Raw genomic sequence first — 22352 nt, forward strand, 5'->3', positions numbered from 1 at the left:
ATACGAAAGATGAACAAGAGAAATCTGTAATGACTGAATGGGCCAGGGATGTGGGGCACAATATCATGATGGTAGATTGGGAGAAATTGTGGAACAAAGGAATCAAATTTACAGCTTGTAATGTATTAAGAGAAAACTTGTTGAAAATGATGTATAGATGGTATTTAACACCAGTGAAGTTTGCAAAAATGTATCGTACTCATGATAATAAATGCTGGAAATGTAAAGAAAAAGAAGGAACCTTTTACCACATGTGGTGGACGTGCCCCAAGGAAAAAGACTTCTGGGAAAGTATTTATAATGAACCGATGAAAGTATTGAAAAACACATTTGTTAAAAAACCAGAAGCATTTTTACTTGGTATAGTGGGGGGTTAAATACCGAATAAAGATGTTACTTTTTTCTGTATGGCACAACAGCTGCGAGAATGTTGCTAGCAAAGAATTGGAAGAAACAAGATTTACCAACTATCGAAGAAGGGCAGATGAAGATGATGGACTATATGAAACTTGCCGAACTGACCAGGAGACTCTGAGACCAGAGAGAAGAGATGATGGAAGAAGATAGGGAGAAGTTTAAGGAATATTTGAAAAAAATATGTTAATATTTAAATCTTAGAATAGCTTTGGAAGTGGATATATGCTGCAGGCTTAGAAGTAGAAGATAATGTATTTTAAAATAGTATTATTTGTAAGTGATAAAATGTGAAGTTATTTTAAGTGTGATTAAAAAAAAAGATCGTTAGAAACGATGATATATGTAAATTGCTAAAGATGAAGTAAAATGAAAATCAGATAGGTGGGACTTGGGGAAGCCCACTTCACAATGTATAGGAAAATAAGGATATGACAAGACTTTGTTTGTATTGTTTGTTTTTCTGTTTGTGTTCTTTATTTGTGTTATAAAATGAATATTTTTTTTGGGGGGGGGACAGAAAAATCCCCATAAAAACTACTGATACGACAATATAGCACAGATCACAGCGTGTGTTTTTGTGCTGCATGTTTGCCTGGAATAGCCAGCATAAAGCTTTGCTTCGTGAAGTCCCTGCAGATGCCGAGTTGCTGACTTTCCTCCCAGGCAACAGGAAGCGAAAGACACACTTCCATTGCCCTGTGTCCTTCCAGCCTCTTTCCTCCCTTGCTCCCTTCTGCCGGTGTGTGTGCCTGACTTAGATATCCTGTGTGCTGTATTTTTCTATTGCTGAAACTGGATTTGCTCTCAGGAGCAAAGTTTTGTGTCTCACTGGGGACCCAGTGAGAACTGTATGCTTTCAAAGCTCAGTAAACTATTACTGAAGAAGTCCTGCTGCCTCTGTGTGCGTTTTTGTCCTCAGCGTGGGAATTGCTCTGCATGTGGCCTCTAACCCTGCTGATACTTGGCTCGTGCCCTGGAGTTGCTCTGCTCAAGCATGCAAGATGGTTTTTGCACCAAGCTCTGTCACCCCCACCACCGTATGATCTCCAAACACTGCTTCTTCACCATAACATCTCCCTCCCCCTGCGCATTCTGAAAAAAAGCTTGAAATATTGAAATTGAATGGGAGATTTCCCCCCAAGCCTATTTGCAGGATGGGGAAGGAGGGGCTACAGGTATGAGGGAAGTCTCCTGGGGGGCCCATCTTCACTCTTGAACCCCATGGAGCAACCCCAGAGTCGTGCTTATTCTGGGGTTGGGAGAAGATAATACTTTTCCAAATTCCCAGAAGTTATTATTCAATCATGCTGCTAGGGAGTTTTCCTACCAGAGTGTATCATACTGATTTTACCGCTATGGCTGCTTTTGCTGTCATGGACTGGCGGGGTGAAGGGGGGGGGAGGCACCAGCTGGCAGACCCCCAAGGGAAGAAGGCTCAGATCCTGGGGACTGGTGGTGGGATAGCAATGAGCAGAAAGAGGGAGAAAAGGGAGTAGAATGGGAGGGGAGGTGTTGCAAGCTGAGGAGGAAACAGGGTTTGCTGAGCAGGAAGAGGCTGGGACAGAGAGCAGTTCAGGCTCAGAGGGAAGAGAGGAGGGGGACCAGGAGACCCAGAGGAGGCCGGCTACTGAAGCATCCAGGGAGACACCCCCCCCCTCCTGTTGCGACCAGCTCCCCTAATTCTAATTCTTTGGAGTGTAGCTACATGTTCCTCCAGTTGCTGGACTTTGTCTTCTAAGAGGGCAATCAACATACAATTGCTGCAGGTAAAGCTGCCTGCAACCTTTGGCAAGATGGCAAACATTGCTCAGGAACCGCAGGCGACTGCAGCTGTTCCCTCACCCCTCTCCCCTGGTCTCCTAGAGCACACAGAGAAACCCGGTTCAGATGCCATGATCCTGCACATGATATTAAGAGGGTGTTTCCCTGCCCCCCAACATGCATCACTTTAATCTTGTTGACAATGAACTGTATTTTCTGTCCAATCACACCGTTTGGAGAGCTCTTTTTGGAGCTCCTTGCATTCTGTCTTTGTTTGAACAATCCTGGACAATTTACTGCCACCAGCAAACTTTGCCCCCTCCCTGCTCACTCCTAACTCTAGATCATTTATGAACAGGTTGAAAAGCCACAGGTCCCAATACTGATCTATAGGGGACTCCACTTTCTGCTTCTCTCCATTCACAGGAGTGTTCGTTTATTAGTACGTGTTCCTCCTTCCCCCCATCCTTCTGTGCTGCGGAGGGAACCCTGCGGAAAAATTATGGAGTGAATTTCACTTCCCCACACATCCAACACTGCTCAGCACTCAGGGAAATGGAAGAGGAAAGCTGGCCACAATCCAAGAGACTGAGGTCAGCAGAAAGGGAAGCAAAGCCTACTCCAAGGGAAGCCGCTTCAGCTTCCAGCCCGTCTGCTCCCACCATGGCTGAAGAAGAATTGCCCTTTGGGAATGGCGGAGCTGAATGGAAGTGGGCGAGGAAGCCCCACAATTGCTGCTGCTGGAGGAATAGGGGCACTGACCCCTATACTGAAAGGTGATGACCTGGTCCTTTAGGGGCACTCTTACGCCATCAGGAACCGGGAGTCCCCCACACCTGCCTCCCTCGTCTGGATTCAACCTCAATCTCCTAGCTGCCATCCATCCTCCAACCACCTCCAGAAAGGCACACAGGGAATTCACTGCCTTCACTGGTTCCAATTTAAAAGAGAGGCAGAGATGGGAGGAGCCTCCCCATTGTCTTTTCCTTCACAATTCCTTTCTTAAGGGCACATTTAAGATATGAATAGGGTGTAAGGCTGTGACCTGGCACAGGAACTAAGTATTTATCATCACAAAAGACTGGCCAGGCTCCCCAGGCAAGCCAATCAAGTGACCATTAAACAGGTAACCTGACAGGCAGGAGGTAAACAAACCACTCATATTTCTGCTGTAAACCGCCCTTTCTGTTATGTAGATATGATGTATGGGGGGGGGGGGTTCCTGGGGTTACATCCCTTCTGTGATGTGCATATGATGTATGGAGGGATGGTCTTGAGCTCCAGGGCAGGGAATTTAAAATGTCTATAGAAGGCCTTAACAAAAAAATTCCTTCCAGTAGCACCTTAAAGACCAACTAAGTCAGTTCTTGGTATGAGCTTTCGTGTGCATGCACACTTCTTCAGATAGAAGGCCTTGTGTGCCATTGTTCTGGGTTCCTCCTCCCTCCTGCGTGTGGTAACTGAGGACCCTGTTGCAACAGATCAATAAAGATCAGGCTTACTAGCTGCTTTGCTTTCAACGCTTTAAATGCATCAGGATTCAATCCACCATCCCGATGGATTTCTGCCTGGGGCATGTGCTGCCCTTGATCGCCTCCTGCCTCCTAAGGGATTATGGCCTTTGAATTGGATCCCCCAATTCCAGAGGAGTCATTAGGCGTTGGAACCCAGGAAATCCATCAAACCGTTGACTTGGCGATTATTTGACGTTTCTACAGTTTTCACTTCTCGGGAGGGACGCAGGTGGCGCTGGGTGCGCTCCCGCTGCTCGGTCCCAGCGCCTGCCAACCTAGCAGTTCGAAAGCACCTCCGGGTGCAAGTAGATAAATAGGGACCGCTTACCAGCGGGAAGGTATACGGCGTTTCCGTGTGCGGCTCTGGCTCTGGCTCTGGCTCTGGCTCTGGCCAGAGCAGCGATGTCACGCTGGCCACGTGACCCGGAAGTGTCTCCGGACAGCGCTGGCCCCCGGCCTCTTGAGTGAGATGGGCGCACAACCCCAGAGTCTGTCAAGACTGGCCCGTACGGGCAGGGGTACCTTTACCTTTACCTTTACAGTTTTCTATACAGTATTGGATAATCGGAGGAAACAGTCCGATTCATGGTATCCGCTTCTTGCTACAATTGTATAGGCTGCTTTTCTGAGCCTCTTTGCTGTTGTGCATGGAAGGTGCCTGTGTCAACGGTCATTGTCCCGGCCTTAGTCCGAGGCTGTGGTGGGGACTTGGGGTTTTGGGGAGTCGTATAACTGTCCCCCCTTCCTGGTTTGAAGAGCACCAATACCTAAAACACGGACACACGGCTCGTGGCGTGGGGAGGGCGAGGGAAGGATTTAGCAATGTAAACATTGGGGGGGGGAACCCCACTTTGTAATTGGATTGCCAGGATCAGCCCCTCCCCCGCTCTCCTGATCTACAGGAGGAAGTGGGGAGAGGAAACCTTCCTCCCCGCCCCCGCTCAATTCTTTCCCTCCTGTTACGGCAAAATCTGGGTGCGAGGCTGCTCTGCCACCCAGCTCGTCGGACTAAGTCTGCGGGTCCCTGCGGAGGAAAATGAGCTCAGCCGGAGACAGGAGCAAGCAGCAGAAGATCCAAGTTTATTGCACAACAGGTTCAAGGCGAGATTGAACAGTGAGAAAGGGGTGACATGAGTTTTTGAAACTCCCTCCATGTCCCAGAATACAGTGCAGAAAACGTCACGAATACATCACAAGAGGTGGGATTACACAGATCAGCACTTCAGGAAAGTGGGTGGGGGTTTACACAGATCATTACTTCAGTAAGGTAGGGGTCGCGCAGATCAGCACTTCAGGAAGGTAGGGGTTGCATAGAGTAAAGAGATATGCATAAACGTTTCCTGAGTACAGGTGATGGCAAGACAATGGCACAGATATGCATCGCCCGTTACCTAGCATTGCCCGGAGGAAGGGCTTGACTGGACCATCTGACAGGATTAAGGTTTTCCTGTGTACGTGACCTGTCGGTTCGAGGATTATGGCACTGAGGGTAGCATCATGGAGTCCGGAGGGAAGAATATAATTTTATAAAGTTAAGGGGTATAGTGTGGTGCTTGTGCAGCAGTGTGAGGTTTCAGGAGCTGGGCGCCGTCGAGGTCATCGCCTCGGGCCCCCTTTCAAAGAGGAGGAGGTGAGGAAAGGTGCCCCCCCTTCCTTCCGTATCACTCCCCTCCCGGCGCATCCTTCCCTCACCCCGCCCCCACAACCCCAAATCCCTTCCCCAATATGTTGCCCCTCCTCCTAGCCATCTGCCTTCTATTCCGGGAATGGGGGGGATGAGCCCCCCTCCCAATCTGCCTGCTTCTCCCGGAGGTGGAGCTTCCATTCCGGATTGCTGCTCTGCCCCGTAGCTCTAGGGTAGCGGTCTTTCCGAAAGGAGAGGAGGGGCGGCAGAGAAACTCCCCCCCCCCGGTGGATGTTGCAGGAAAGGAAAGGAGATTCGCGAGCGAGGACAAAGAGGTAAAGGGGTCGCGGGGGAAAGAAGGACCCAGAGACTCCCTCCAGCTCCCCAAAGCGCCTTTCCTGGGCCCCACGGGCAGGGCCTGAAGGGGGCTTTCCCTGGCCCCTTGGGCGCCCTGGCGGGGGCGGACGTGGGACACCCACCCCTTGCCCCGTTTCCCCCGCGTAGGCATCCCTGGGGCCCTGTAGGCTCCGCACGGATAAAGGCGGCCATGAAAGGGTTAACGGCAGCGAGGGACGCCTGGATAGAGACCCCCGTGTGGCTGGTGTTGGGGGGGGGTGTCCTCTGGATGGAGAGGTGGGGCGCGCAGGTCGAGGGGTGAGCCCCGCCAAGGCGGCCTCTGGGTGCAGGGGAGACTCTGGGAAAGAGGAAGGGGGTCGAGGTAGTCGGGGGGGGGGAGCATCCCTGGGGCGGGAAGGGCAGCATTGGCGTGGGGGGGGGGAGAGATATACAGGAAGACCAATCTGTAGGGGGAAGTCTCCGTCGTGGCGGACGTGTGGAATCTCAGGAGGGGCCGCCTTGGCTTCTCCCTCCCGCCTAGGAATCGGCCACCCCTTCAAGGCGACCAGAGAGGGATCTGTCGAAAGTGGGGGGTCCACTCCCCCCACCCCTCCCTTCCTGCAAGCTCCATCCTCTTCCCACCCCATAAGCCCCTGCCCTGTCCAGACGCAGCGGTTCAAATCCCGAGAGGAAAGAGGGGAGGGGGGAGGCCTTCTCAGAAGCCGTTCTCTGTTTCCACAATCCCACCCAGGAAGCAGCCAGAAACCTCTTCCTCTCTCTCAGCCTGCCATCTTTGTCTTTTCCAGTTCCTGCTTCATTCAGGATGAGGATAATGTACACCTGTCATCAGAAACAGGGGTTCAGAGTCCATGGAATGGCTCTCAGGGCTGATACAGAAGTTGCACCTCAAAAGCATTTCTGTTCCTCTTATTCTTTGTAGGCAGTGTCAAAGTGACTGACAAGCTGAGATTCTTCCCAGTCAAAGGACCCATTTTCATGGTAGACAGTGCCTGTGGCTGGAGGCTCTACATACAAGGTGTGCCTACACAGGTCAAAGAGTGCCAGTATTAGCACAGGTGAGGTGTGTGACCTCCCCTAATTTACAGACTGTATGTGAATGAGAAGTTGTGGGTGGGATTACAGTTTAGGGCAGCCCTATGATTTTCTCCCCCTTCATGGATCACTGCCTTGCATTGCAAACATGCGCTGGATTATGGAGAAAGCTAGAGAGTTCCAGAAAGACATTTACTTCTGCTTCATTGACTATGCAAAAGCCTTTGACTGTGTCGACCATGGCAAACTATGGCAAGTTCTTAAAGAAATGGGAGTGCCTGATCACCTCATCTGTCTCCTGAGAAATCTCTATGTGGGACAAGAAGCTACAGTTAGAACTGGATATGGAACAACTGACTGGTTCAAAATTGGGAAAGGAGTACGACAAGGCTGCATTTTGTCTCCCTGCTTATTTAACTTATATGCAGAATTCATCATGCGAAAGGCTGGGCTGGATGAATCCCTAGCCGGAATTAAGATTGCCGGAAGAAATATCAACAACCTCAGATATGCAGATGACACAACCTTGATGGCAGAAAGTGAGGAGGAATTAAAGAACCTTTTATTGAGGGTGAAAGAGGAGAGTGCAAAATATGGTCTGAAGCTCAACATCAAAAAAACGAAGATCATGGCTACTGGTCCCATCACCTCCTGGCAAATAGAAGGGGAAGAAATGGAGGCAGTGAGAGATTTTACTTTCTTGGGCTCCATGATCACTGCAGATGGTGACAGCAGCCACGAAATTAAAAGACGCCTGCTTCTTGGGAGAAGGGCAATGACAGGCCTAGACAGCATCTTGAGAAGTAAAGACATCACCTTGCCAACAAAGGTCCGTATAGTTAAAGCTATGGTTTTCCCAGTAGTGATGTATGGAAGTGAGAGCTGGACCATAAAGAAGGCTGATCGCCGAAGAATTGATGCTTTTGAATTATGGTGCTGGAGGAGACTCTTGAGAGTCCCATGGACTGCAAGAAGATCAAACCTCTCCATTCTGAAGGAAATCAGCCCTGAGTGCTCACTGGAAGGACAGATTGTGAAGCTGAGGCTCCAGTACTTTGGCCACCTCATGAGAAGAGAAGACTCCCTGGAGAAGACCCTGATGTTGGGAAAGATGGAGGGCACAAAGAGAAGGGGGCGACAGAGGACGAGATGGTTGGATAGTGTTTTCGAGGTTACCAGCATGAGTCTGACCAAGCTGCGGGGGGCAGTGGAGGACAGGAGTGCCTGGCGTTCTCTGGTCCATGGGGTCACGAAGAGTCGGACACGACTAAACGACTAAACAACAACAACAACAACATGATTTTCTCCACCCATGACATTTCGTGAGCTCATATTGCAGTACGAAATCCAAAATATCTACAAAAGAATAACAATATAATAAGAATGATTGTAGTATTTCTACCTTGCCTAACTGGCTGGGTTTCACCAGCCACTCTATGCAGCTCACAGTACATATAAAAGACAGTAAAACATCAGACATTCAAAACCTCCCTATACAGGGCTGCCTTCAGCTGTCTTCTAAATGTCAGATAGTTGCCCATTTCCTTGCCATCTGCCTGCTTCCCTGTAACTTCGCTTCTCACGGGGGGGGGGGGTGAACCAGCAGAAGACCCTCGAAGGAGGACCTCAGTGTCCAGACTGAGCGATGGGAGTGGAGACGCTCCTTCATGTCTACATACCCGAGGCTGTTTAGGGCTTTAGGTTGCAGATCTTCCTCCTCCACAATGATCTCCAGAGCAAGTCCAACATACAATTAGCAGAGTAGGAAAAAACGCTCAGAGACAGCAAGAAATTCCTTTAGCAAATAAATTTGTTCCTGAAGGCATAACAGGAATCTATGCCTGAAAAATGCATCCACGGCAATTTAAAGGTCAGCACCAACAATGTGAAATGTGCTCAGAAATGTACTGGGAGTCAGTGACTATCCTTTAGGACTGGTGTTCTGTTGTCTCAGCGGCTGCTCCCATTCTGTTGTCTAGCTAACACATTCTGGATTAGTTGCAGTTTACGAGTCACCTCCAAAGGTAGCCCCATGTAGCGCATGGCAGTAGTCCAAGCGGGAGATCACCAGAATATGCACCACTCTGGGGAGACAGTCTCCAAGCATGGAGGGTCTCCGATGCAGCTGGCAGACAACTGCCCTGGACACAGAATTGACCTGCGACTCCATGGACAGCTGTGAGTCCAAAATGACCCCCAGGTTGTGCACCTGGACCTTTTGGGGCACAGTTACCTCCATCAGGTCTAGGGCGTCTCCTACACCTGCCTGCCCCCCTTCCCCCTGGGACAGTATTTCTGTCTTGTCAACCTCAATCTGTTAGCCACCTTCCATCCTTCAACTGCCTCCAGACACTCATACAGTACCTTCACTGGTTCCAATTTAAAAGAGAGGTAGAGCTTGGTATCATCCACATACTGGGGAACACCCAACCCAAACCCCCTGATGATCTCTCCCAGCAACTTCATATAGATATTAAAAAGCATGGGGGAGAGGATGGAGCCCTCAGGAACCCCACAAGTGAGAGCCCAGAGGTCTGAACACTCATCCCCCAACACCACTTTCTGGTTTTTTTTAAAAAAAAAATTTATTACTTTTCCAACAATTTAAACACTACAAGAAAAAAATAAACAATACAATACAATACAAAACAATACAAAAACACTACATAACACTAACACATTAAACTAACAAAACAAAACAAAAACAGTTTAAAACACATCAAACAATTTCAATATCCTATCTTTCATTCACTTATTTCAATGACCTCCTCACACCTCCCATTTTGTATTCCACTTCTGTTAATTGTTTCAGCAATTCCTTTCCATCTTCCTCTATTTTCTATCCTATAATTATCTTAACACATTCTAACCTTATTTTTTCCTTTAATAATCTATTAATCTAAAGGTAAAGGTACCCCTGCCCGTACGGGCCAGTCTTGACAGACTCTAGGGTTGTGCGCCCATCTTACTTAAGAGGCCGAGGGCCAGCGCTGTCCGGAGACACTTCCGGGTCATGTGGCCAGCATGACAAAGCTGCATCTGGCGAGCCAGCGCAGCACACGGAAACGCCGTTTACCTTCCCGCCAGTAAGCGGTCCCTATTTATCTACTTGCACCCAAGGGTGCTTTCGAACTGCAAGGTTGGCAGGAGCTGGGACCGAGCAACGGGAGCGCACCCCGCCGCGGGGATTCAAACCGCCGACCTTTCGATCGGCAAGCCCTAGGCGCTGAGGCTTTTACCCACAGCGCCACCCGCGTCCCACTCTATTAATCTATTTATACTTAATTCCTTATAACATTTCTACTAAAGCCATATAACTTCATTCCAACATTTTTCTAACATTCATTAATTTTACAGTATTTCTGTAAATAGTCTTTAAACTTTTTCCAGTCTTCCACCGACTCTTCTCCCTGGTCTCAGATTCTGCCAGTCATTTCCTCCAGTTCCATATAGTCCATCAACTTCATCTGCCATTCTTCCCAGGTGGGTAAATCTTGTGTCTTCCAATATTTCGCAATGAGTATTCTTGCTGCTGGTGTTGCATACATAAAAAAAGGCTTTCCAAGACTTCAGCTAGCAGCCTCATTGCTTCAGTCTATTTACAAAAGGGGAAGGCGGACTTCCTGTATTAAACCTCCCCGTTACGATATCAAATTAAACGTTTAAAAATCCAGTTCTCCCGCTTCAGCTCTACTCACGGGTAATTACTTTAAAGTCAAATTGTCCACAATAAAAAGTCAGCGCTCTCTGGCAACAGCTATGTGGCTTTGCTCCGTGGAAGAAGCAGACGATTCAAAGCACCACGCCGCTCACCCCACGTCGCTCCGGACCCCCGAAACCGGGTTTCCCTGCGAGTAGGGTGTTGGGATTCGCAGGATACTGGATAAGTCTGCAGGCTTCAACAGGATGATGCAATACTCTGCTGGGTCAGAGTGACTCAGCAGGAGTGTGATTAGTGTGATTGGCTATCACCTGTTTTAAAAGGAAAGCCTGTTTAACAGTGGGTGTGGTGGTTGTGCTGTAGTGTTGTGGTGGAGAGTATTCGTTTGTAAGTACTCTGTATGGACTGTTTCTTTTGTAAATGCCTGTATATAGCTCACATTAAAAAAGACTGCACTGGAAAAACCTGGAACTCTTAGTGTTTCGCTGAAAGCGCCACGTGGAATACGCGACAGGGTTATGGGCCCAGCACGCTTCCGCTGCGCAAGAGTACAGGTGGCAGTTATCTAGCCATGGGTGCTGGAGGTGAGCTGCAGGGATGGAGCAGTCCAGAACTGGCGTGTTGCTGGAGAAGCTGACAGCCACGAACTACAGCATCTGGTCGGTCTGCATGCAACACTTCCTCAAGCATGAGGGCCTGTGGAAGGTGGTGGAAACTCCACCGCAGCCCCCTGAGGAGGATGAGGACAACGATGAAAAGCTGGCACTAGCAGAGGCCCAGCTTGGAAAGGATGAGTAAGCTTTGGCTACGATCATCCTTGGAGTGGACGACAGCCAGCTAGTCTACGTAGCTGATAAGGTGACGGCAAGTGAGGCGTGGAATGTGCTCAAGGCTGTCCATGTGCGAAAGACAGCTGGCTCACTGATAACACTGACCAGGAGACTGTACCGGTGTCGGAAGAAACCAGGGGACTCCCTGGTAAACCACCTAAAATTCCTAACAGGCTGTTTCCAGGAGCTAGCCTTAAGAGGGAGGCCTGTGGGGGAAGAGGACAAAGTCTTTATAGTCCTGAGTTCCCTTGATGACAGCTATGATATGCTGGTCAACTCCCTCGAGTCTGTAGAGACTGATAAGCTGACTCTGGAATACGTAACTGGACAGTTGTATGCAGAGGAGGATAGGCGTGCAGAGCGAAAGATGACCTCAGCCCAGCTGTTGGAGCATCCCAGAGGAACAACAGCCGGGAAGACCAGAGGTGTTGGGAGCCGGAGAAACAGCCAGGAGGAGCTGCTGCAGACCAGCCGGTGGTCAACAAAGTAAAAAGGTGTTTTTGCTGCAAGTCCAGTGGACATCTGCTGCGGGACTGCCCAAGAAAACAACAAAAACAGCAGAAGCACAGGAGGCAGCAGAGAGAGTCTACCGCTTGGGTGTCTGCAGATGGTCAAGAAAATGAAGAGCTGTGGGTTCTGGACAGTGGAGCTTCTCAAACCTTTTGTAAAAGAAAAGGACTGCTAACTGATGCTAGGGCTTCAAACAAAAAACATGTAAGTCTTGCTACGGGCCAGAAAGCTAATGTGGTTTGTGAGGGGGAGGTTGTGTTCCCACAGCTGGGACACACATTCAGGAATGTGTTGTGTGTGCCTAGTTTGCAAACAATTTCCTGAGCATTCCTGACTTGGCAAAAGCAGGCTTTGAAGTAAACTTTGTGGGAGATCAGTGCCAGATAAAGCAAAATGGGGCAGTGTTGGCAAATGCTAACCTTAGAGCTAATATGTATGTACTGCAGTGTGAGTCTAAGGTTGCGAATGTGCAAAATGTCCCAACCCATGTTATGTGTATTCATCTCCTGCACAGGCGTCTGGCTCATGCAAGCTATAAGGTGCTGAACAAAACATTGGAGTTGTGTGGGGGGATGAAAAAAATTAAAAGTTGTGATAATTACTTAGACTGCAATATCTGCAAGGAGGTTAAAAGCAGGGCTTGCCCAGTAGCAAGAGCAAGCCAGAGAGAAACCAAAAAACCACTGGAGTTGATTCATGCTGATGTAACTGGTCCTTTTCCACCAAGTGTCTCCCATAACAAGTACTGTTTGATCCTAGTAGATGACTAATCTAGATTTGGCTGGGTCTATCCATTGAAGCAAAAGTCTGACGTTGCCCAAACTTTGAAGTTCTGGGTAAGAAGGGTAGAAAGGCAACTTGGCGAAAAGGTGTGCTCTATTCAGACAGGCAGGGGAGGAGAGTTTATGGCAAGCTCCCTAAGAAACTGGTTGCGTTCCCAGGGGATTAGACATAGGCTTACCAATGTGGCGACGCCTCAGGAGAACGGGGTAGCAGAGCGTAGGGGAGGTGTCTTGCAGACACAAATGAAAGCATTGTTAGCAGATGCAAATCTTCCAATTAAGTACTGGGCTGAGAGTATTAAGACCACAAATTATATTGGGAATCGCTTGTGGTCAAGGGTACTAGATGACATACCCTATAAAATTCTCTATAACAAAAGTCCCAGTTTGCAACATTTGAGAATCTTTGGGACAAAGGCGTGGGTTGACATACCTGTAAAGAACCGAAGAAAAGGTGGGAAAAGGGCACAGCAGTTGCTGTTTCTTGGGTATGAAAGTGGTACGAAAGCCTACAGGTTTGAAGATGATAAAAATCTTTTGAGTTATAGTCGATCAGCCAGCTTTAATGAGCAAAGAAATTGGCCCAAGATACATGCAAACCTGCTGCCAGAAAAAGTTTTACTGCCAAGCATACCTGGTAAGGCAGTTGAAACAAAGCTGAGCATTGGCAGCTCTCCCAGAGAAACTGTAAGGGAGGAGATAAAGGTTGAGCATTTTTCTCCAGCTGCTAGCATAAAGCAGGGGAGAGAAGAAAGTGCAACAGGGACAGGAGGAGGTAGATCTACAGAGTCAATCCACCCCAAAAGCAGTCCTGAAGGTAGCCCAGGGGGTGATATTAATGAACCAAGGAGGTCTGCAAGAAGTAATAAAGGTCAACCTCCAGACCGTTGTGGGTTCCCAGCCACCATAAACCAGGTTTGTGTAACTGAGCCAGAAAATTTTGAAGAAGTGCAAGAGTTACCTACTCTAGAGAAAGAGGCGTGGTTAAAGGCAATGCAGGCAGAGTATAACTCTCTGCTAAACAACAATGTCTTTGTACCTACAGAATTGCCTGAAGGTAAAAAGCCCATAAGCTGTAAGTGGGTTTTTTAAGTGAAAAAACTGGCTGATGTCAGAGGAAAGCCAGGTTGGTTGCAAGGGGCTTTACACAAAGGAAAATGATACATTATGATGAAGTGTTTGCCCCAACAGCAAAGGCTGAAACAGTAATATTATTATTATTATTATTATTATTATTATTATTATTATTAATTTATTATTTGTACCCCGCCCATCTGGCTGGGTTTCCCCGCCCATCTGGCTGGGTTTCCCCAGCCACTCTGGGCGGCTTCCAACAAAGATAAAAGATACACTAAAATGTCACATATTAAAAACTTCCCTGAACAGGGCTGCCTTCAGATGTCTTCTGAATGTCAGGTAGATGTTTATCGCTTTGACATCTGATGGGAGGGCATTCCACAGGGCGGGCGCCACTACCGAGAAGGCCCTCTGCCTGGTTCCCTGTAACTTCATAGAATCATAGAGTTGGAAGAGACCACAAGGGCCATCGAGTCCAACCCCCTGCCAAGCAGGAAACGCCATCAGAGTACTCCTGACATATGGTCGTCAAGCCTCTGCTTAAAGACCTCCAAAGAAGGAGACTCCACCACACTCCTTGGCAGCAAATTCCACTGTCGAACAGCTCTCACTGTCAGGAAGTTCCTCCTAATGTTTAGGTGGAATTTTTTTTTCTTGTAGTTTGGAACCATTGCTCCGTGTCCGCTTCTCCGGAGCAGCAGAAAACAACCTTTCTCCCTCCTCTATGTGACATCCTTTTATATTTTTGAACATGGCTATCATATCACCCCTTAACCTCCTCTTCTCCAGGCTAAACATGCCCAGCTCCTTTAGCCGTTCCTCATAAGGCATCGTTTCCAGGCCTTTGACCATTTTGGTTGCCCTCCTCTGGACACGTTCCAGTTTGTCAGTGTCCTTCTTGAACTGTGGTGCCCAGAACTGGACACAGTACTCCAGGTGAGGTCTGACCAGAGCAGAATACAGTGGCACTATTACTTCCCTTGATCTAGATGCTATACTCCTATTGATGCAGCCCAGGATTGCATTGGCTTTTTTAGCTGCCGCGTCACACTGTTGGCTCATGTCAAGTTTGTGGTCAACCAAGACTCCTAGATCCTTTTCACATGTACTGCTCTCAAGCCAGGTGTCACCCATCTTGTATTTGTGCCTCTCATTTTTTTTGCCCAAGTGCAATACTTTACATTTCTCCCTGTTAAAATTCATCTTGTTTGTTTTGGCCCAGTTCTCTAATCAAGGTCATTTTGAAGTGTGATCCTGTCCTCTGGGGTGTTAGCCACCCCTCCCAGTTTGGTGTCATCTGCAAATTTGATCAGGATGCCCTTGAGTCCATCATCCAAGTCGTTGATAAAGATGTTGAATAAGACCGGGCCCAAGACAGAACCCTGTGGCACCCCACTAGTCACTCTTCTCCAGGATGAAGAGGAACCATTGATGAGCACCCTTTGGGTTCGGTCAGTCAGCCAGTTACAAATCCACTGAGTGATAGCATAGTCAAGTCCGCATTTTACCAGCTTCTTTACAAGAATATCATGGGGCACGTTGTCAAATGCCTTGCTGAAATCAAGGTAGACTACATCCACTGCATTCCCTTCATCTACCAGGCTTGTAATTCTGTCAAAAAACGAGATCAGGTTAGTCTGACATGACTTATTTTTCAGAAATCCATGCTGACTATTGGTGATCACAGCATTCCTTTCTAGGTGCTCACAGACTGTTTGCTTAATGATCTGCTCCAGAATCTTCCCTGGTATTGATGTCAGACTGACTGGGCGGTAATTATTTGGGTCCTCTCTTTTCCCCTTTTTGAAAATAGGGACAACATTTGCCCTCCTCCAGTCTGCCGGGACTTCGCCTGTTCTCCAGGAATTCTCAAAGATGAGTGGCAGTGGTTGGCCTCTCGCAGTGAGGGAACTGCCAGAAGGCTCTCGGAGCTGGACCTCAGTGTCTGGGCAGAACGATGGGGGGAGGAGATGCTCCTTCAGATATACTGGACCGAGGCCGTTTAGGGCTTTAAAGGTCAGCACCAACACTTTGAATTGTGCTCGGAAATGTACTGGGAGCCAATGTAGGTCTTTCAAGACCGGTGTTATATGGTCTTGGCGGCCGCTCCCAGTCACCAGTCTAGCTGCCGCATTCTGGATTAGTTGTAGTTTCCAGGTCACCTTCAAAGGTAGCCCCACGTAGAGTGCATTGCAGTAGTCCAAGCGGGAGATAACCAGAGCATGTACCACTCTGGCGAGACAGTCTGCAGGCAGATAGGGTCTCAGCCTACGTACCAGATGGAGCTGGTAAACAGCTGCCCTGGATACAGATTTGACCTGTGCCTCCATGGACAGCTGTGAGTCCAAAATGACTCCCAGGCTGCGCACCTGGTCCTTCAGGGGCACAGTTACCCCATTCAGGACCAGGGAATCCTCCACACCTGCCCGCCTCCTGTCCCCCAAAAACAGTACTTCTGTCTTGTCAGGATTCAACCTCAATCTGTTAGCCGCCACCCATCCTCCAACCGCTTCCAGACACTCACACAGGACCTTCACCGCCTTCACTGGTTCTGATTTAAAAGGGAGGCAGAGCTGGGTATCATCTGCATACTGATGAACACCCAGCCCAAACCTCCTGATGATCTCTTCCAGTGGCTGCATGTAAATGTTGAAAAGCATGGGGGAGAGGACAGAACCCTGAGGCACCCCACAAGTGAGAGCCCAGGGGTCTGAACACTCATCCCCCACCACCACTTTCTGAAACACGGCCCAGGAGGAAGGAGCGGAACCACTGTATAACAGTGCCCCCAGCTCCCAGCCCCTCTAGACGGTCCAGAAGGATGTTATGGTCGATGGTATCAAACGCCGCTGAGAGATCCAGCAGAACTAGGAAACAGCTCTCAACTTTGTCCCTAGCCCGCCGGAGATCATCAACCAGTGCAACCAAGGCAGTTTCAGTCCCATGATGAGGCCTGAATCCCGACTGGAAGGAATCCAAAAGGTCCGCTTCTTCCAGGCGTGCCTGGAGTTGTTCAGCAACCACTCGCTCAACCACCTTGCCCAAGAATGGAAGGTTTGAGACTGGGCGATAATTGGCCATCGTGGCCGCATCTGAAGATGGTTTTTTAAGAAGCAGTTTAATAACCGCCTCTTTCAGCGGGTCTGGGAAGGCTCCCTCACGGAGGGAAGCATTCACCACCCCACAAAGCCCATCGCCCAGTCCTTCCCGGCTAGCTTTTATAAGCCAGGATGGGCAAGGATCCAGGAGACAGGTGGTTGGCTTCACTCGTCCAAGCAGCCTGTCCACATCCTCGGAGGTAACAGATTGGAATTGATCCCACACAACTTGACTAGACAGGACTCTAGCACTCTCCCGCCCCAGCCCTGCTCTACTTCTTCCCGAATCTGAGCGATTTTATCTGCAAAAAACTTTGCAAAATCATTGCAGGAGAACATGTGGCCCGTACTGGGCCGCGAATTTGCAGGTGGTTCCGCTAAATTGTGAACCACCTGAAAAAGTCTCCTGCTGCTGTTTTCTGCAGATGCAATAGAGGCGGTGAAGAAAGTCTTCTTCGCCGTCGCTATCGCCACTTGGTAGGCTCGACGTTGAGCTCTAACCTGTGTCCAGTCAGATTCAGAATGAGTTATCCGCCACCGGCGCTCTAGCCGTCTCAACGATTGTTTCATTGCCCTCAGGTCTGTGGAAAACCATGGGGCTCTCCGGGCTCCATGCAATCGGAGAGGGCGCTTCGGAGCCAAACAGTCAATAGCCCTGGTTAACTCCGCATTCCAGCGGGCCACCAGGGAATCAGCTGAAAGGCCATCAACATGGGATAAAGCATCCCCTACCACTCTCTGGAAACCATTTGGATCCATTAAGTGGCGGGGGCGGACCATCCGAATCGGTCCCACCTCCCTGCAGAGGGGATGGGTCGCAGAGAAGTCCAGTTGCACCAGGAAGTGATCTGACCATGGCACTTCTTTCGTTTCGCTTTTACTTAGTGTCAGATCACCAACATCCATAGAGGTAAACACCAGGTCCAAGGCATGTCCGCGACTATGGGTTGGGCCAGACTTATTCAGGGACAGCCCCATGGAGGCCATGCTTTCCACGAAGTCCCGAGCGGCCCCTTGTAAGGTCGTGTCGGCATGGATGTTAAAATCCCCCAGGACAACCAAGCTAGGTGTCTCCAGGAGAACATCCGCCACGACCTGAAGCAGCTCGGGCAGGGAATCCTTGGTGCAGCGGGGAGGTCGGTACACCAAAAGGAATCCTGTACTGCCCCTATTGCCCAACTTCCAGAACATGCACTCGGAAAATTGGGTCTTCCCAATAGGACGCCTGGTGCAAACTAATGACTTCCTAAAAATCACTGCAACCCCCCCTCCCCGCCCACATGACCTGGGTTGCTGTGCGTAAGAGAAACCTGGTGGACAAGCAGCGGCAAGGACAGGCCCATCTGCTTCATCCAACCAAGTCTCTGTTACACATGCCAGGTCAAGTCCTCCATCCATGATCAAGTCATGGATGGCAGTGGTCTTATGAATCATTGACCTGGCATTGCACAGCAGCACCTTCAGGTCATGTGGGTATCCCTTTCTGATTCCAGTATCCATCCGGTCAGGACCAGACCCGGAGGCAGGGATAGTCCTCAGACAGCGACTAAACCTGCCTCCTCTGTAACGACATGGTCTGGTCTTAGCGTAACTCCTCCTCCTACCCGTGATCACTGAGATCGGTTGTCCCAGTGCATTCCCCCTTGTGGAACATGTCCCAGCCATTTTGTCGGCTGGGACCTACTCCCCAGCAGCCCTGACCCCTCCCCTTAAGAACAAAATAACACCTTAACAAAAACACACACAAATAAAACAATACAAACAAAAAACAATAAAAATTACAAAAACATAAAATCAAACAAATTCCCAGGCCTAATAAACATCCATCCCACCCCCACCCCCCATACAAAAAATTCAAAATAAAATTTTAAAAACATTTTAAAAGCACTCTGCACCCCTCCAGCAGTAACAGCAACTGTCCTAGTGAGGCCCGTCAGGCCCCGCCCAGGCCAGATGGTGAGTGGCAGGAAAGAGCAGGGCCCTCAGACACTCACACAGGAGAGTCCTCCTGGGCAGCAGAGCGCAGCAGTCCCTGTGAGGCTTCAGGCCCCGCCCCAGGCCAGATGGTGAGTGGCAGGAAGGAGCAGGGCCCTCAGACACTCACACGCAGGAGAGTCAGTAAAATCAGTTTTAGCAATGGCAAGTCTGAGAGGGTTAAGAGTTAATCATTTTGATGTTGCCTCAGCATATTTAAATGCTCCTATTGACGCCGAGGTGTATTTACAGCAAATACCAGGTTATGAGCTGGAAAAAGACAGCATGGTGTTAAAACTGCAAAGGGCACTATACGGTTTACACCAAAGTGCACGTCTATGGCATGAATGCATAGACACAACTTTGAAAAAGATGGGATTCAAACAAAGCCTGGCTGATTCCTGTTTATATTCAGCAATGGTGCAAGGAAGTGTTTGTTATTTACTTTTGTATGTTGATATCTGTCTAATAACAACTGCACAAAAGCAAGTGTCTTGGTTTATAAACAGCCTAGGTAACAAATACTAACTGAAGTATTTGGGAGAGATTCAGAATTACTTAGGAGTAGAGGTTCAGAGAAATGAAGAGGGTGTCTACTCTCTGAGTCAGAAGGAAAAAATCGAAAAGTTGCTGAAGACATATGGAATGGAGAGGGCAAATGAGGTTGACACTCCCATAACTACCCAGTACAAAAATGAACCAGAAGGACAAAAATGTGAGAATGCAACAGCATTTCATTCTCTGTTGGGTTCTCTGTTATATTTAAGTTGTTGGACAAGACCCGACATAACATTGGCAGTGCACATGTTAAACCAAAGAAGTGCACACCCGGCTCAGAGAGATTGGGTAGCACTTAAAAGAATCCTAAGGTATCTGAAAGGCACAAAAGATTACAAACTGGTGCTGGATACAGGATATGATCAGCAAGTGTATTCATACGCTGATGCCAGCTGGGGGGACAGAGAAAATGGAAAGTTTACCACTGGATATGCCATATATATTGGAAATGCCCTGGTTCAGTGGAAATCCCAGAAACAAACATTTGTTGCCACAACTACTTGTGAAGCAGAGTACTCAGCCATAAGCGAATGTGTATCACAAATAGAATGGTTTGCTTGCCTAACAAAAGAGCTTGGAATACCTTCTGAAATGCCAATCACTGTGCTAAGTGACAACATGGCTGCACAACAGCTTGCCAACCAACAGAACTTTAAAAGCAAGACTAAACATATTGCTATAAGATACGGAAATGTGAAAAATGCTTTGGAAAGAAATGTGTTAAAGGTACAGCACTGTAACACGAAATGTAATGTGGCAGATTTGTATACAAAATGTTTGGATGCTCCTAAATTTCGAGACTTAAGAGAATTATTAGGTCTCAAGCCTTTGACTTAAGGAGGAGTGTTGGGATTTGCAGGATACTGGATAAGTCTGCAGGCTTCAACAGGATGATGCAATACTCTGCTGGGTCAGAGTGACTCAGCAGGAGTGTGATTAGTGTGATTGGCTATCACCTGTTTTAAAAGGAAAGCCTGTTTAACAGTGGGTGTGGTGGTGCTGTGGTGGAGAGTATTCGTTTGTAAGTACTCTGTATGGACTGTTTCTTTTGTAAATGCCTGTATATAGCTCACATTAAAAAAGACTGCACTGGAAAAACCTGGAACTCTTAGTGTTTCGCTGAAAGCGCCGCGTGGAATATGCGACATAGGGGAGGCGCAAAGGGTGCCCGCCGAATCCCACGCTCACAGGCTTCTCCCGCCTGTGATTTTTTGCGGGTCTCCGCCTTCGCCGTGGCGGCCAGACCCAGATTCCCACGGGGCAAATTCCTCCCGATCAGAGGAATTCCGCCATTACTGGAGGCACCAACCTGGAAGTTTCCCCCAACACCACTTTCTGGACATGGCCCAGGAGGAAGGAGGGGAACCACTGCACAGCTGTGCCCCCAGCTCCCCTAGAGGGTCCAGTAGGACACCATGGCCAAAGGTCTCCAAAGCCGCTGAGAGATCCAGCAGAACCAGAAAAGAGCTTTTTCCCCCTTGGTCTCTAGCCCATCGGAGATCATCAAGCAGCGCAACCAGGGCAGTTTCCGTCCCATGATGAGGTCTGAATCCCAATTGGAAATATAATGGTGGCAGAAGCTTTCCTGGTCCTTCACCTCCAAAAGCTCCAGGCCCAAGACTTTCATTAGCTTTCAAGGGGCCATCGGAGTTGCTGGAAGGAGGTGTGCAGGACACCATCCAACCATCTTACAGAGTCCATTCTAGATTTGTGTAGGTTTCCCCCCATAGCCTTCTCTTCTCCTGAAGATAACTCACAAGGCAGTGAAGGTTTAGGATCAGTGCTTTCCTTCTCAATGGGCTTCCTTCCCCGGTTAACAATCACATCTGCCCTTCACTTTCCTCTGCAGCATGGGCGGAATCTGCCTTCTTGACTGTGGGATTCACTGTTGTTCTCCTCCTCTCCATCCGCCAGGGTCTGCCTTCACCTGCACCAGAATTCCCCAACCCACCAAGCGTTTGAGACCCATCAGGTATCCTCACCTGGTTTAGCCAGCCCGTTGAAGCTGTTGCTTGGATCGCTGCCTCTGTTGCATTCTGGCAGCTTCTGGAAGCCACAGGTGAGAGCTGAGTGCAGGGTAGGGACCAATGGTGGAAAAATTACCCCACAAGGTGGACTACATGTCACCCACCAAAGGTACTACCGCTCCCCTAACACCCCAAGCCATCCTATAATTATGATATTTAAGACAGATCAGGAATAAATTTATTTCTCAAGAAACAACATAACTTCAGGCTGTTAATGAATCAATACTACATATTCAAGGATGAAGTTTCCATTAAGTACAGTTATCTATTTGCCTATAGTATTCAGATTTGTAAGTGTCATTTTAGGATAGTCCTGATTCAGGAGAAAGGCACAAGATCAGGCTGCACCTCATTATTATAAGGAACAATTGGGGTGGGTTTTTCCGTCTGGGATTCCCATGCGCCAGCTGCTTTCCTTTCGCTTCTCCTTCTCTTTCCATGCAATGCAAGGCTTCTAGACGGAGGTCCATCTCCAACAACAGGAGCTTCCCTGAGCACCCATTCAGCTGACCCCAAGCACCAAGACTTGTCACTAGTTCTCTGACTAACCCAGACCACAGTCCCTGGAAAAGGCACAGACCTAGGTCTCTCTTGACCTCCTGAGGCCAATGGGACTGTGCAGGTGATTCATTAAGAGACAGAGGTGGATGGAGGATTATGATGCAGAGGATGGGAAATGTCCAAAGAAACGATGGACCAGAGAAAGAGAGGGCCTTTTCATGGACAGAGAGCAGCTGCCTTTCCTTGTGAGGAAAAAATTGGTTTGAAAAGTCTGTATTCCAATATCATGTTGCTTTATCATGCTGCTGATTGAGGATTATGAAAGGTTGCTGATGCATTACTATCATTTGATGACATTGCATTTCCATTTCCTAAAAATTTGGAACATGGGTAGGATGCGGGGAAATGTAGGATCTGTTGAAATATGAGGTGGTGCTAATGGCATCTGATGTGCTCTCTTTTCCTTTGCTCTCTTCCTTGAAACCCAAACAGGATTTCCTTTCTTCCAACTCTGAGGAAGGTGAAGGAGAAGACAGTCAAAACTTCAGGTGACCGGGCACCTTCTGTTTAATTAGGAAGAGAAATTAAAATGTGTCAAATGTGGAATATGCTTCACTGAATGAGCATAC

General features: G+C 48.5%; 1 protein-coding gene and 2 long non-coding RNA genes across 16 annotated transcripts in view; 1 reads left to right on the forward strand and 2 right to left on the reverse strand.

The window, feature by feature from the left end:
- LOC307225351 overlaps positions 1–22352 on the reverse strand; it is an 81733-nt gene that overhangs the window by 43905 nt on the left and 15476 nt on the right. The gene's annotated exons all lie outside the window — the stretch shown is intronic.
- LOC307225002 (uncharacterized protein) overlaps positions 1–22352 on the forward strand; it is a 50091-nt gene that overhangs the window by 15218 nt on the left and 12521 nt on the right. For 5 of the 14 annotated variants that reach the window (XM_079992553.1, XM_079992541.1, XM_079992548.1 and 2 more), the window contains one exon: positions 21110–21254. The gene's annotated coding sequence lies outside the window, so the exon portion shown is untranslated. Of the gene's footprint in view, positions 1–2336; positions 2772–5456; positions 5652–6592; positions 6734–8633; positions 8730–8762; positions 8884–21109; positions 21255–22352 lie in introns of those variants that run through there. The other 9 variants (XM_079992538.1, XM_079992547.1, XM_079992542.1 and 6 more) reach the window with 9 other exon arrangements.
- The window catches only part of LOC307225421, a 35306-nt gene that overhangs the window by 5486 nt on the left and 7468 nt on the right, over positions 1–22352 (reverse strand). The window lies entirely within an intron of this gene.

Source organism: Podarcis cretensis, assembly GCF_951804945.1.
Source record: "Podarcis cretensis genome assembly, chromosome: 10".
Taxonomy (NCBI): Eukaryota; Metazoa; Chordata; class Lepidosauria; order Squamata; family Lacertidae; genus Podarcis; species Podarcis cretensis.